Source organism: Mesoplodon bidens (assembly GCF_964165515.1).
Source record: "Mesoplodon bidens genome assembly, chromosome: 4".
In the NCBI taxonomy this organism is placed as follows: Eukaryota; Metazoa; Chordata; class Mammalia; order Artiodactyla; family Ziphiidae; genus Mesoplodon; species Mesoplodon bidens.
The window spans coordinates 68,124,834-68,141,235 of NC_138160.1; the positions used below are offsets into that span (position 1 = coordinate 68,124,834).

The 16,402-nt window shown below is 38.6% G+C and overlaps 1 protein-coding gene across 1 annotated transcript in view; it reads right to left on the reverse strand.

Moving 5' to 3' along the window:
• Nucleotides 1–16,239, reverse strand: part of HAPLN1 (hyaluronan and proteoglycan link protein 1) — a 72,142-nt gene extending 55,903 nt beyond the window's left edge. The window contains exon 1 of the mRNA XM_081233939.1: nucleotides 15,445–16,239. The gene's annotated coding sequence lies outside the window, so the exon portion shown is untranslated. The remainder of the gene's footprint in view (nucleotides 1–15,444) is intronic.
• Between the last annotated feature and the right edge of the window lie 163 nt (nucleotides 16,240–16,402).

Sequence of the window (16,402 nt, forward strand, 5' to 3'; positions counted from 1 at the left end):
TCTTCCCAGACCAGGGATTGAGCCTGTGTCCCCTGCATTGGCAGGTGGATTCTTAACCACTGAGCAACCAGGGAAGTCTGAATTGTAAATTATCAAGGCCCAGGATGCCTTTGTTTTACTTCAAGGAGAAATCCTATGGGCTGTGTAGAGAGTTGCTCTGCTCCTGAGCCATCTTCCTTAATCAAAGGCCCATAGGCATTACACAAAGCACGAGTGCAATTACATCAAAATCTCAACTTCACAGGAAGTCAATACACTGTAAGGTATTTTTGTGTATGCTTAGGTAATTTTCAATTATATGTCAGGGCACAGATGAAGGGAAATGTTTTTGAATTCATTCAAAATTAAGTTTCCTATACTGTTCACGCATGCACCAAAAATTCAGATTTGTGATTCCTGGGAACATTCTCTTACATAAATGAAAAGTGTAAACAAAGAAAGAACTGATTCCCAATATATTTAATAGTAAATCAATCCTGTTCCATAGTTTAGGATAATAGGTTTAATGAACCACCGATTAAAATGTTGGTAATAATAGGACCATAATTCAGGCTACACTTCTACTTTAACATCAAGAGCAGAACACTGGAGTTCTCCTGTTGGTAGGTTGAAACAAATGCTGTATTTAAAATCTACTGCTGTACTGTGTAGAAACCAAGAGGTTTTTAAAAGTGGGAGGCCTGGCATTCGAGGTATTGCAGATGTCTCATCTCTGAATGACCCTCTTGCCTTCCATCAGTGTGAGGTGACAGCTGCTGTCCTATGGCAAATCCATTACCTTTCAGAATTTACAATTATTATTATTCAGGAGTCACAGATTTTTCACTTCTCATCCTTAGCATGGATACTGCAATACTGGTGCAGACAAGGAGGATTTGGGTGGAGGGAAGCATTTTTTCAAAGAATGTACAGTAATACAAATTAATGTCACATTTTGCTTTATACCAATTACAGTAAATTGGTATTTTCTTTTAATGTTTAGATCTCATATTCTTCAAAATATTTTATCTTTGGGAAATTAGTGCATTACCACTAATCATAACTATTAGACAAGCTTGGTTTCAGTTTTTGATATCCTAACAGTTTAAGGATATAGATATTCAATGACGGTACAATGCTGTTTTCATTCTGCTATCTGAAGATTAATTTGAAATAGTAACAATACGTAATGAAGTGAAGTTCATAAAAGAGTGCAGTTGATCAATGCCTTCTGTTTTCAAAAGAAAGGTTTTCAAGTCTCATTGACATTTATTTTCCGTTTCTCTGGTGCACTGCCTATTTGTTTAATAAAAGGAGACCTTTCCAGTTACAAGGACATTATCTTACTCATTTCAATAATTCTGTGAGCACTATCAATCAAGAGGTTTGCTTTCAAGTCACGTTAATATAAACGAAGTTTTTTCTTTCAGAGTTTCAAGGCTCAAAGCCCACAAGGGCCATAAAGCCTAATACTAAGAGTAGTTGAAATGTGGCTTAGAAGCTACAAGAAATAAAATGATCTGCAGAGTTTGGAATGATGTGCCCAAAATAACAAAATTTTACAGAACATAACAGTGTTTTGCATTTAGAATTAGATTGCTCAGATATAAACTGGGGAAGGTATTAAACTTATTCAATGTAACTTCACAGGGCAAAACGAGAACACGTGGATGGAAGTTAAGGAAGCCAGTTTTGCACAATGTCGGGAAGAACTTTTTTGGTAAGTCCTCTAAAAGTGAAATGAATTGCCCTGTGAAATACTAGTGCTTTCTGCTGCTGCAGGTGTTGAAGCAGATCAACAAACATCTGTCAATTATACTACACAAGGGATTCCTAGAGTGGGTGGAACATTGGAACAGATTTGGTTCTTTGAACTCCAATTCCCAATCTAACCTTTCAGGTCAGAACTCTTTAGGACATCAGATGGATAAACAATCTGCTAACAAGAAAGACATTTCAACAATTAAATACAGTATAACACATAGAAAGTGTGCTAAGTAATGGTGATACAAATAAAATATTAAGAAAGAATTGAGAGAAAAGTGAATTCCAGCTAGCAGTACAATGTAAAATCGCTTGGAGGAAGTGCTATATGAAGGATCCTAGCAGGAGTCGTATTTCAGGTGGGAGGAATAATGTGGTAAGGGATGCCCGCCTGAAAGGAGGGCATGAGCAAAGAACTAGAAGAGTGTAACTCCATGAATGTCTGGTAAGAGAAGAGAAATATTCTGGAGCTTTTAATTATCAGAATCTTTGTGATAAATTTGTATTTATTTTGGCTGCCAAGACCTGTCTTTCAATGCCTTAAACAAATAGTTATAACATTGTAAAATATCTGGCATACATAAAAAAGAATGAAATAATGCCATTTGCAGCAACATGGATGGACCTAGAGATGATCATACTAAGTGAGTCAGAAAGAGAAAGACAAATACCATATGATATCACTTATATGTGGAATCTAAAATATGACACAAATGAACTTATCTACAAACCAGACTCCCAGACGTAGAGAACAGACTTGTTGTTGCCAAGGGGAAGGGAGGGGGGTGTGGGAGGGAAGGACTGGGAGTTTGAGATTAGCAGATGCAAACTATTATATACAGGATGGCTAAACAACAAGGTCCTACAGTGTAGCACAGGGAGCTATATTCAATATCCTGGGATAAACCATAATGGAAAAGAATATGACAAAGCATATATATATGTATAACTGAATCACTTTGCTGTAATATACAGTAAGTCCCCTACATACGAACCTTCACGTTGTGAACTTTCAAATATGAGAACGTACGTTTGCATGTCCAGTCATGTAAGTTAGTTCACGTGTCTGGCGTACATTGTCACATGTGGCCATCCTCTACAAGTGGTTGTGCTTTTGTGTACTTTACAGTACTGTATAGAGTACAGTAGTACAGTGTCTTTATTTTAAGCCCAGGATGTCCGGAAGCAAACGTAAAAGCAGCGGTGATGTAGCTAGTACCACTGTACTTTTCAAGGTAATGTATTGTAAGATTAAAAATGTTTTCTTTATTTTTTGTGTTTGTTTGTTAAGTATTATTTGTGTGAAAAGTATTATAAACCTATTACAGTACAGTACTATAGAGCCGATTGTGTTAGTTAGGTACCTAGGCTAACTTTGTTGGATTTACGAACAAATTGGACTTATGAACGTGCTCTCGGAATGGAACTTGTTTGTATGTAGGGGATTTACTGTGTGTATATATATACACACACACACATATATAGATAGATATAGGTATATATATATATGTATATATATATGTGTGTATATATATCACCGGCATAAATCATCAACTTCTCAATCATATTTATTTCTTCTTTGTAATCTAAAATAATCTTAGTGATAAAGATAGGAGACTCCCAAATTGCTTCCAGAATTTTCCTAGATAGCAATAGGACTGTACAGCATCTGAGAACAGATTGCAGGAACTGAGTCACCACTAAGATTTATCTCAGTGCAGCTCCTTTGGGGAACCAGCCACACTGCTGTCCCTCTAGGCTTGAAGACTTTGCTCTCAGAGAAAGTAGGCTGACTCGATAAGATCCACCCAGAAGACGACCAAGCCAACCCACTGATTTTTGGCATTTTCCTAAAGTGAAAAGAAAAGCAAAATTTCCAACTAGCTAATTTTGCTACTTGTTAGTCTATCTGAAGTCTTCTGTTTCTGGAAGTTTTTAACATTCTCTCTTTGTTTTTGTCAGCAGTTTTTCTATATCATGCCTGGCTGTGAGTTTTTCATTTTTTTATTTTCTGGTTTTTATCCTGTTGGGCTTTGTAGTGCTCCTTGAATCCCTGACATGGACAGTCACAAGTTATTCTTTCTAAGAGATTGTTTCTGCCCCACTTGCTGATTCTCCTGATGGGACACCAGTGTCTATACCCCACATGACTTTTACTTTTTTTCCCCTCCAGTATCTTTCATCCTTTTTCTATCAGGTTTCAGTCTGGTTATTTTTTCAGAACTATTTTCCAGTTTACTAATCATCTCCTCAATGTATCTAAACTTTTCATAAGCTCATGTATTGAGTTCTTAATTTTGGTTATTACATTTTCTCAGTTCTAGAGTTTCCATTTGAATCATATTTTTGTAGTTTCCAGTTCTTTGCTAAATTTCTTAGGACCCAGTTTCTTAAAATAAACATAAAATCTGCATCTGATAACTCTAATATTTAGAACTATTGATCTGTTTCTACTGTTTTAATTTTTCTGGTCATTTGATCCTGTCAGCTGGGATGCCGGGTCACTTTAGATTAAAGATGAGGCTGGAAAGGTAAGCTAGAGCTGGTCACTGAGAACCCTGCCAATCATATTAAAGAACTTGGACTTAATTTTCACAGCAATAGAAAGGCATTGAAGGGATTTAAGCAGGCAAGTCTTTTCCATTTACACTTCAGAAAGTGTGAGAGAATGTGGGAGAATGCATTAGAAAAAGCAGTAAGACTTTCTAATCTAGGCAGTAAGACACAGAGACCAATGGGTAAGGTTTATAGGAATTTGAGAAGAGAGGGTGGCAATTCGGGGTAAGGTTTATGCTAATGGAGATAAAAAGGGTGTATATATCTAAGAGATATTTATGGGCTAGAGTCTACATGATGATTCCCATGTTTCTGATTTTTGGAAACTGAGTGAAGAGAAGATGGTGCCATTTACTAAACTAGATAAAATTGGGGGAAGTTCAAATTCAGGAGAAAGAAAAGGAGTTGATTTGGGACCTGTGGAGTTTGAGGTGTTAGGGTGACTTCCTAGTTGTGAGATGTTTGTGGTCCGGACACTCGGGAGAAAATTCTGGGCCAGATGTAAAGCTCTGGGAGTCATCTGCACACAGGTGAGAGTGGTGTAATGGAGAGGAGTAGATGGAAGAGCACAGGTAGGGTGAGGCGTCCTGGGTGGAAACTGTTCGAGTACAGAGCTGCCAAGGGGCAGGCAGGCTCTTGGAAGCCTGAAACAGACTGAGATGGAGTCAGCAAAGAAGTCTGTGGCAACTAGGGGAGTGGCTGTCACAGAAGCCAAGGGTAGAGATTGTTGTGAAGGGAACATGGTCACCAGCATGAAATACCACTCAGCAAACATACTGTAAACAGCTCATTTGGTGACCCTGGTGAGGAGTGTTCCACTGGAGTGCAAGGAGAGAGCACGTTGCCAGTGGGCTGAGGAGTGGATGGGTGAAGGGGTGGAGAGTGTGCACGGGGTGCTTCTTGCCCTCAGAGTGAAGTCTGGCTCTGAGGGAAGGAGATAGCTGAGTAGATAGGATGTATGTGAGGTTAGGGAATGTTTGATCATTTTAGGACCAAAAGATTTGACCATGATCAAATGCCAGTAGGAGGAAATTACCAGAGTGGGACAGGGTGAAGAATACAAGAGAGAAAAAACCTAATTAATAGCGAATATCTTTGAAAAGACTGGGGACTTCCCTGGTGGTCCAGTGGTAAAGAATCTGCCTTCCAGTGGGGGGACACGGGTTTGATCCCTGGTTGGGGAACTAAGATCCCACATGCTGCGGGGCAACTATGCCCATGTGCTACAACAAAAGAACCCACAACGAAGATCTGGCATGTCGCGACTAAGACCTGACACAGTGAAAAATAAATAAATAAAATTTAAAAATATTTTTTAAAAATTAAAAAAAAAAAAAAAGACTGGAGGATTCGGGATCAAGAACTCAGGGGGCAATGTCTGCCTGAGATGCTTAGAGGCAAAGGAGAGAGATCCTTTTCTGTTATTTTTCCTAACAGAAGGGAAAAGAAGGTTGTGTTAGGGACTAGTTTTGGTGACAGGACAAAGAGGGAGCTCTTTACAGATGGTTTCTCTTTTTAGCAGGATTAGGGAGTCTTGGATATCTGCTGCAGGCAGTTGGAGAAGCAAAAACTTTCAAGCAATATGGTAGAATGGCCACATGGCATTAAAGATTCAGCTGAAATCAGATACCATGAAGTTGTGCCCTGGCCCCATGCTGCAGGGTGATGAGTTCTCCCAGCAGTTGCCAGCAGTTTGGAGCAGCTGTGGAGGAAAGGGACTGTTAGATGTACCCTGGAAAAGGATTTGAGCCTGCTGGGCCCCTCTGCAGACACCAGGACAAGGCTAATGAGAATGTTGACAAGTGTGATGGACAGTGGAGATGAAAGGGAGCAAGTAGGTAAAAGGAAGTCTGAGATGGAGGTTCCAGGTCTGTTCGATGAAACAGTAGTCTGTGACTCCACATTTTCTAGTTTGGGTGATTGGGATTATGATGATTTTTAACTTATATATAAGCAGACCGGTTTGCTTGAGACAGTCTTGGTTTATACCTGTTTTGCTGGAGTAATTAGTAAGGCACCCCATTTCATTTCACTTTTGAAAGTGTCCTGGTTTGGATAATAAATGAAATGTCTTAGTATCTATATAGAGATGACATGGACCAGGCTTGGTAGAAGGGAGATAATGAGTTTAATTTTGGACATGTTGGGTTCAAGGAGTTTATAGGAAATTCAGGTTAAAAGGTTAAGTAGACCAAACATACAGGCAGATACAACCTATACTCACCCATAAAACATAAATTAATACAGTACTAAATGACTTATAATTTAGTGATTATCTCAAGGGATTTACTAATTTGCAGGTAATACATTAAACTCCTAGAAAATATTTGCATTAAATACTTGAGGGTCCTTTCTTGGTATTAAAATATGTGGCCTTTCTGAGTGAAATGGAAAATATTAATCCTGTGAGGAATCATTGTAACATTGACCAAATTGTCAATCTGGTACAACACATTAATGGACTGAGTTAAATTGGGTCATATCTCAAAACATCACAAGGTGGCAGCACAACTACAATAGGACATATAATTAAGTGAAAAGATCTTTTCAGATATTCTGCAGTTAGAATAGTTAAGAGTTTATAGCCATTGTACATTATACAAATTTTTCTAAATGTATTCTCTTTCATTTAAAAGCAATTAATTTGTTTTATTATTACTGCCAACTTGAAGATGTGAAAATTAAAAAGTTTTATTTTGAAACATACATTATTTTTAAATATTTTAAATGGACTAAAACACATCACTGATAGACACTCATGGCATTCTTAAGATAACTATTAGTATCCAGGGTATATCATACAGTAGTTATAAATGTTTTATAAATTTTCATCTTGATTGGTATATTGTAGTTAGATCATTTTATTTACAGTATCTTTTTAATGCATTTATGTCACTCATGAACATTCACTCAGTAACTTCATTTGTTGGCCTTTACAAGGGGAGTGTTCAGAAGTCTCATGAAGAAATTCTTGTTTGCCATATTTTGGCTTTAGTAACACAAATGTGGGAAGTGGGTAGGGTTTTCTGATTTAGCCAATGGAAAATACAGGATACCGGTTAAATTTGAACTTCAGATAAACAGCAAATAATCTCTTTAGTATAAGAATGTACCATGCAATACTTGGGACATACTTATACTAAAAATTACTCAATTCTTCAATATAGTTTACATGGTAACCCAAGTAGGGGGCAACAGGAGGGAGAAGAACTAGGGGGAAAAATAAAGCAAGTTGCAGAGAAATCCGGGATTCTAGGCTCCAAATCTGACCTAAGATTTAGAGGTCTTCAGGACCAAGGAACCAGAAAAAGAATTATAAATGGACTTGAACTAGGCTACATTCTGTGGCGAACTCATTTATATGTTAAGCTAAACAACACGGGCTAAGACTAATCAAGTACTGTGGTGAATTACTATCTACACCACACATTGATTACTGATTTTCAGACAACAAAATGCAGCAACGTATATTTAAAGCTAGCTCAGTTTTGGACAAAATTGAATAAATAACTGCAATTCAGACATTTTGGGGGCTTACCCATGCTCAGGGTTATCATTATGAAAATCTGTCATTAGAGCCTGAAGGCTCGGAAATGCCATTTTAATTTCATTTAATTCAACAAACATGTCTGGCACCTTCTGTGTGCAGAGGACTGACTAAGACTGTGAGATATAAGAATTAATAAAACATTGATGTTATTCATCTCGGTGGACATTTATTGTTGATAAAATGAAAGTGAAAATCATATGTAAATAATGGCAAACTCATTCTTACCAATTTTTTCCTGGGTTTTAGTCCTTGGTCAACTGTTTCTCCCTTTTTTCTTCCTTGGAATGAACTCCTTTCTCTTACGTATGATTTGCAACTACCATTTTAATACTAAAGACTTCCAAATATCTATTCCAGCCATGACTTCTCCCCTGTACCTAAGTATGTATGTTTAACTAATATGAGTTCTTGGCTGTCCCATGGGCACTTCCTATATTAGACTCACCGTTTTCTCCAGAAACTTTTATTCTTCCTTTATTCCCAATCTTAGTCAATTGCTCCCCTCTTCATATTATCATCTGCCCTTGAAACATTCACACAATCCTCAAATTCTCTCCCCCAGCCAGTGTATCCTTATTAGATCGTGCCTATACTGTTCCATGTCATTTCTAAACTCATTTCCTTCCTCCAGTCTCAATTTCCTTAAATTTAGAGATTTATTAAAATTATCAATTAATTTTATTTACATTATTAATTTTATACCAATAATTATTTTTTAGTCTGAGAAGAGTTTATGAATTTAATGACATTGAAAGATAAGAAGAAGACTGATAAGGAAACAAAGGCAGAGTCAGGGAATGGCCTGGGGTTGGGAGGTGTTCAGACATCTGAAATATAGGCACTTGGAAGAGAAGGCGGGGAGACCCCTCAAGTCTCAAGTTCAGCATGGTACTAGGCACTGATAGAAACAACAGGAAGCATTTATAGGGCACTTACTGAATGTCAGGCACTCATATCCCCCAGCTAGGTGACTGATGCAGGTCAAAGATCACTATCCTCTAAGCTGCAGGGAAGTAGGGGAAGGAAACCAAGTCTCTCAATCTGAGTCATTAGTCCTAGCAATTTAAAAAGTGATGAACACATCTTTATATTACAGGAGCATCTTACAGGAGCATCAGTGGTGGCATAATCAAAGGAGTATAATCAAAGAAAACATAAATAAATCTGAAACAACTAATAACGTGATTATCCGTATGCCCTATGTCAAATATAAAATAGGAAAATATTTAAACAAATGACTCTGATCATTTGTTTAAAAAGCCAAGGCAAATTTTCACTGTTTTTTTTTGCTTCCTCCAGTTAGTTTTCCAGAATCTGTAGTTAGCATTGATGTTGAAATTTCTCTGAAACCAAATGGAAAGTACCTGAGCACACATTTTAAAAAGATGCTGGCTTTGACCCATATTTTCGACAAGATGGCTAATTCCTGTGCTTGTCTTATGCATATCCCTGTCTTCCTCCTTCAAAACCTTGACTTAGAGGAGTTCTGGACAGAATATGTGGATTCTCACTGCTCCGTCCATCTATTTGGGGTGACATAGGGGCTCAAACAATAGAACATAAGAAGCTATAGGTGTTCTACCTGTCCAGGGGAAGCCACCCAAACATGGAAATAAAGGGCTTAGAGGACCCAAGCAAAGAGAACAGGAGGGTTCAAAGGGATGGGCTGGGATGCCCCTTGCGGTGGGGGAGGGAGATTGTGTCTGGGCAAAGCACTGGGGGGAGGGTGGAAGGACAGGTTGATCAGGCCGTGGGTTAGCAGGACCCAAGGTCCTGCACATTTCTAGAAACAGGCCTTGAGGGAATCTCTGTGGCCTCACATATGGAATGGGGATAACAGATTGAAGACCATGGAGGACTAAATCGGCTTAATTATACACTGTGGTGTAAGGAAGGGAAGGCCCCTAGATGCTTGAAATTCTTTTCACAGAAAACAAAACATTTACTTTACAGAGATAAAAGGCTTGAAATGTAAATGCATGAGTGAAACTCATTCACACTTGGGTGTAATCAGTCAGTCAAGAAATCAATAAACAGAGAAGTATCAGATTCTTGGGGTAGGGAGCGGGGAGCAGGAGTCTCAGTTTAAGAGGTGGGGCGGGGGTTGGTGGAGGATTTGGCTAAGTGCCACGGAAAGAGACCCAGGATACTAGGAAGGCCAGCTTCACCTACTTGGCACATTTTACTAGTGATCCATGAGGTGCGTCCATCTGTCTTCTCCACTGGCTTGTGAACTCCTTGAGCCGGTGACTCTGTAACACCTAGCATGGAGCCTGGTGCAAATGCTAAGCACGAAATCATTCTGTGCTCAGGCTGAATTTTAGTTCCCAACTGGTGGACAGCAACTGTGTGCAAATGAATTTTTGCTTTTCCTGCCCATCCAAATAGACAGATTATTGGAACCCTTGCCCTCCTGGGGTTTTGGAGTGTCAGAACTGCCCTCTCAGGCCCATCTGTGCCCACACAACCAAGAAACAAAGCTCTTACTCACTCAGCTAGGAGACGGCAAACAAGGGAAAATGATTTTAAAGATGCATGCTCAAAATTCTCCTAATACAAAAACTATGAGGCGAGAACAGTTTGGTTGTTTCTGTCGCTTAAAATGTACCTCAGGATCTTGCAACATTTTCCATTCATTATCATCAATGTGGGCTTTTTGATTTTTTTAGTATCAGTTTTCATGGTATAAAGTGAAGGGCCCAGCACCCAGAGCTAGCACAGTGCCTGGCAAATAGCAAATGTTCAATAAATTTTTGTTGAATGAACAAATGAACGCATGAATGATCGATTGAGGTGATCCCCAAATTCCAAATAAGAGAGTCAAAGTGAGGAAAATTCACATCATATAGGTGGAGACTAAGCTGAAACATTATCCATAAAACTTTGTGAAAAGTTGAGGAAAATCCAGATTTATCATTAAAATAATTGAATGTTATTAACTTAATTGGATTTTATTTAATACAGTAAATGGAATTGGAATATAGTAATCAGAATTTTGGAACCAATCAAGTAAATTGTGTTCTCTTTGGGTTAAGCAAGGTTGGCCAAAAGGGGAAATTTCTGTTGTCCTTATAAGACTGAGGACCTATCCCTGAACTTCCGTTATTTTTCTAGGTTATTTAGAAAACTCTGTGAGTTTGTTTGTTTTGTTTTGCAAATAGCCCCCTGGCTTTCTTGCAATACCCCCATCTCAGATATCACTCCCCTATCCCCTATTGAGCTATAAAACAATTAATAGAAGCTCAAAATAGTCCAGCAACATTTGCTATTTTAAACAAACCTGGTTTTGTCTGAACATAGCTAAGAACTCTTCAGCCCCAGCAAAGCCCCCTCCAGGTCTCCACCACTGGAAAAAGCCATTATGCAGAGCTCCTACAATACAGCCAAGAACCTAGTAGCATCAGACTATTTCAGAAAGCTTGGCTGGTTCTCTCTTGTAGAGTTTGTTCTTCTCTAGTATCAAGTCTCCTGAAACCGTTAAAACTTCTTGTAACGGTTTTCCAATTCATGACTAAATTTCTACTTTGAGGACCTCTGACTTTTAGGCAATCTCTCACTAAAATGAATCTATGATTCATGCTGAATCACAAGGATGATCAGATGAAATCGTTAACAGAATGCTGTGTTTCTGGTGGATAATAACTCATTGGAAATAAGAATTAAGATAATATGCTTTATTTTACATGATTGCTGATGTTGATTCCAGCCATTACCTCCGATCAAGTCAGGATATAATTTTGTGGCATTAATGAAGAAAGACTTAATGAGCAGCTCTCCTTTCACAGCGTAGGTCTCCCTGTTGTACACAAAACCAAAGTCCCCTAAACAGGAAGGTTGCATTCCACATGAGCAGGCCTAACTCAATTTGTGGATTACACCTTCAGAGCTCAGCAAGCAACAAATTAATCATTTTTCTTTTCCCCGACTGAGGCATTTTTCTTTCCAATCTGAATTTCACAACTTGTCTTGATTAAGGCTGATGTGCTGAATGCTGTTGCCATTAAGTCATGTATCTTGCAAAGAGCCAATTGGAGTAATAATTCATATATCTCCCAGAGTAAAGTTTTTCAAAAGTCTCTGTGCAATATTCTGATGGATTAATCTCCTATGATATCCTGATGCTTTTAATTAATTAATTTATTTATTTTTGGCTGTGTTGGGTCTTCGTTGCTGTGCGGGCTTTCTCTGGTTGCCGCGAGCAGGGGCTACTGCTCGTTGCGGTGCGCGGGCTTCTCATTGTTGTGGCTTCTCTTGTTGTGGAGCACAGGCTCTAGGCGCACAGACTTCAGTAGTTGTGACACATGGGCTCAGTAGTTGTGGTTTGTGGGCTCAGTAGTTGTGGCTCTCGGGCTCTAGAGCACAGGCTCCGTAGTTGTGGTGCTCGGGCTTAGTTGCTCCATGGCATGTGGAATCTTCCAGGACCAGGGCTCAAGCCCATGTCCCCTGCATTGGCAGGTGGATTCTTAACCACTGTACCACCAGGGAAACCCCTGATGCTTTTTTCCAACAGTGGCTTTCCCTGTAATTGTTCTTGCTTAAGATTTTTTTCTAGCATGTTGACTTAGAAGCAATGTTCCTGCTTCAAAACTACATATGAACAACAGGTATAGATGAAGTTGTTCTACATGCTGAGCATCAGTGTCTGAGAACAATATTCTGTAAAACATACCTCACTACCCAAAAGCAATTTTTACTCTTATCCTTTTGCATTTAGTGAAAAAAAACCCTAAAGAATATGTAATAATATGTGCTAGTATCAGTGTGCTAACCTTTTAAGCTAATCATTAGTTACCCACTTAACATCAGTAACAGTAAGCTTTATAGAAATTTATTTCCATTTGAGAAAGTGATTCAAGATTCAAACTCTCCCCACCCTTTTTTAAGCTAGGTCATGACATCTCTGCCAAAAACCAATCCTGTATTAGAAGCGAGTTACGGTTATTAAACTGTATCCTCATGGAGGCAGAAAGTTGATGGTAAATTACCCAGTAAAGAGTAAACTGATTTTAAATGCAGCTACCGGGAATTTAATCAACCGTTAAGTGGTGCCTTGATTTTTAAATTATACAAAAGTCAGCTGCTGTATTTTCTACTCTGAGCACCTACCCCAGCGTCTGGCCTGCAGTTAGTGTTCAATGACAACAAAATAGAAATCTCAGAATTTTTTACTAAGAGGCTGGTGAGAAAGCTTTCTTTGACTCGTCCACTAGGTGGCACATAGGGACCGTGCTTCACACGTGGAACCTTCACAGACCCTCCCATTCATAGTGTAAATAAAGAGCTGCATTATTAATTTATACCATCGCGTCCACTCTACACCTAATATTTGTTTAACCAGCTGTTTCCTCGAATCCTCCTTAAACACTATTGATTAAAATCCTAAGAATATTCAGGTTTCCATTCCAGTTTTTCCCCAACAATATATTGTTACCTTTAAATAACAGACTAAATATATTTAAATACCATAGGCTAAGAACTAGGGTTACTAATAAGGAATACAGGAGGTCGGAAAATTAACTAAAGGTAACAGAAGACTATAATGTAAAGGTTATTTTCAAATTTCCTCTGCATTTTGCTGGAATTTTAACTGGTGGAATACCATTATTTAAAAAATATAACCTGGAAAATAAAACATGCATAGGGCGAAAGGAAATGAAAAGAAAACCATTTCTGAAAAAGGGAGTTATTTTCTGAATATGCCTCTTGTTCATCTTTACAAAGATGAAGTGCTGTGCTACCTTAAGATTCAAAGACTTCTTCAACTACTCAGAAAATACCGACATTCCACATCCAAGATGCTAAAAGGCAGGACTGTTTAGTAGACCATCTATTCATAAAGCATCTTTCTGAGTTCGCCGAATGTATTTATCCTGGATGTGTTACCGGCTCCCAAAGGAAGGAAAAGGAAGTGAAACCACTAGGGATATAATGAATCGATTCTTCTCTGTGAAAGTATCTTCAGTTCTTCTAAATTACAGTGTCAGTCATTCCTCTGAGAGACAGGGCCTAGCTGACAATAAATGGCTCACTTTATAAGAACATGATGTTCTCCTCTTGCTTGTTTCTCACAGAAAGCCCAAGCCCACTGAACACTCCTCTTTGGAATACTGGCCTCTAGGTTCATTCTCTTTGGAGACCAGTGGTCTGGAGGTTGTTGGGTTTCTCTTGATCATTAAGTTACATTTAAACAAAATTACTTCTTATCTAGTTTTCCAATTTTTAAGCTGTTTTCAATTTTCTGAAGAGATTACCAAAACATGTAGTCATTCTCTTAGCTTAAAAATTAAATTAAGAACATATAGTCCCAAAGTGTCTAAAGGCTAAAGCTTAAATGCTCAACCAGCATTTGGCATACATTCTATTTTAGTGAATGAAAGAAAAACTTCTTTATTCATAAAAATATATGGAACTGAAGTTAAAAACTGATGTAAGGATTAAGAGATATCACACTAAAAGTTATCCAAAGAGAACTACTATGATGTATTTTTGGTGGAACAATATTCCCATTTTATGATTCCATTAAAATATCTAAGTCACTAAAGTGTGTATAAAATTACTGCAAATTTAGTACACTGAAATAATCAAATAGAAATGGTTACCAGAAACTACATTTGTAATGAATAAATATTACATTGCATTCAGAAATTAATTCACAGGCTTTATTTCTTAAGAACAATTAACTTCCAAGAGGTATGTTTGATTTTATGACATCACACTGGAACGTGTACAGGAACACTTTCCACCCTAAAAACTCCCAAATGTATTGGCTACTTTGTGTATTTTTCCAGGGGTAAATGAAAATAAAATAACTTATTTTCAAAATAAGAAACCATCTTATTTGGAACACAACAGTCATAGTCAATGGAAGAGAACAACTTCATTTCAACCCAAAAGAGTTCAGATTTGCTTAAGATGGTAAATAAACAGTCTCAACACAAATAATTCCTTTAAGCAACTTTTAAAAGTAATCTTACCAACCATGACTTAAAAAATCTTTTTTTCAGTGCATTAATATTATCTACCAACATCATTCTATATATGAAAAGCATCATAATTCTATGATCTTAATTTCACAATTAAGTTGAGAAGAGTGGACCAAAACTGGTAACATCTCAAAGATGATCAATCTAACAGGTATTACCTATGATTACCGTAACTTTCTTTTTCACATAAACTTACATATTCTCTAAAAGAAAACTCATACATGTGGAATGGACATTCCCATTCCTCAGCATTTTCTTCAGTCTATACTATCCGTTTTTTCAGGTGTTATAAAAATGTTTGTTGAAATACAGATGGAAACGCTGCCACTTGGAAACCATGCATCTACCAGATTTATAGTAGCACTAGCAAAAGCTGGGATACTGGACTTAATTCTTGCCCCAGTCGAGACTGAGCTTGTTTACTGCAGTACAGCATTGTATCTGACAATATGCATCTTAAAAAAAAAGTTGAGATGTCATGTTAAACTCAAAAGAAAATTAAAGAAAATAAGTTATTTTAATGTATACATATATCATGATATGCATTGCTCTTTGATATCTTAAAGATATCAAGGTTTGACAGAAAGAGTAAAAAAATTATGGAAGTTTTACCTTGTCCTAAAATCCAGAAGTTCAGATGCTCTCAAGTCCTGCTGAAGTTGGAGCCTGGAGATCAAGTGAAGCTAGGGCTCTTTCCCCTCACCTTAAGTTTGTCTCTGGGTAAGTGTGTGTGCTTGTGTGAGTGTGTGTGTGTGCCTGCGCCGCGCAGAATGTCTCTTTGTGGCGCTGGATGGCAGAGGTCCTGGTCCTGGGAAGAAGGAGGCACTTTCTCACCAAGAGCAGAAGAAAAGCAAAGCAGCGTCACCAGGAAAGTTCTCCTCCCAGATCCCCTAATTACAGCCTAACGTGCACTTCATGCAAACTTCAGGGAGGAAAGGAGGGGCAGCTCAGTGCCCAGACCTTGTGAAACAGCAGCCTGTTAGATGACTTTGCCCTCTGCTCCGATCCCCGAGTAACCCGCTCCTCGGGGGTTCAGGCAAAGCGGTAGCTAAAACCACAAGCCCCCCACTCACAGCACACCTCCTGGATCTGTCCAGAGGAGATGGGGCAAGGGGCTTGTGGAATGATCGTGGGGCAGCGGGGTGAGGCAGACAAGCGGGGACAATGAATTTTCATTTTGCTTTTTAGCCTCTGCTTAAAAGGAAAATCCAAAGGTAGGAGAGGTCCTCGCTTTCCCGCCTCCCTCTCCCCCAAGTAGATCCAGGGTAACCAAGTAGAAAGGTTATTATGACAACAGCGGATAAAGCTTCCTAAACTTGAGGTACCCTTTCACCCAAATTGCCAGAAGTGTGCTTTCTTGTTTACTGGCCTCAGTATTGATATTGAGTTTGAATCTCCGTTAACAAACAACTGCTGTCGTATCCCTGGATGACAGAGCTCAAAGAACCTAGATTTATTTATAGAGTGAAGAATGCAAGGGGCATACAGGATGGGTGGGGTTGGCTTATGGATCCATACCCAGGATTAGAACCAGATGGGTACAGGGCGCGCGCACGCACACACAGACGCG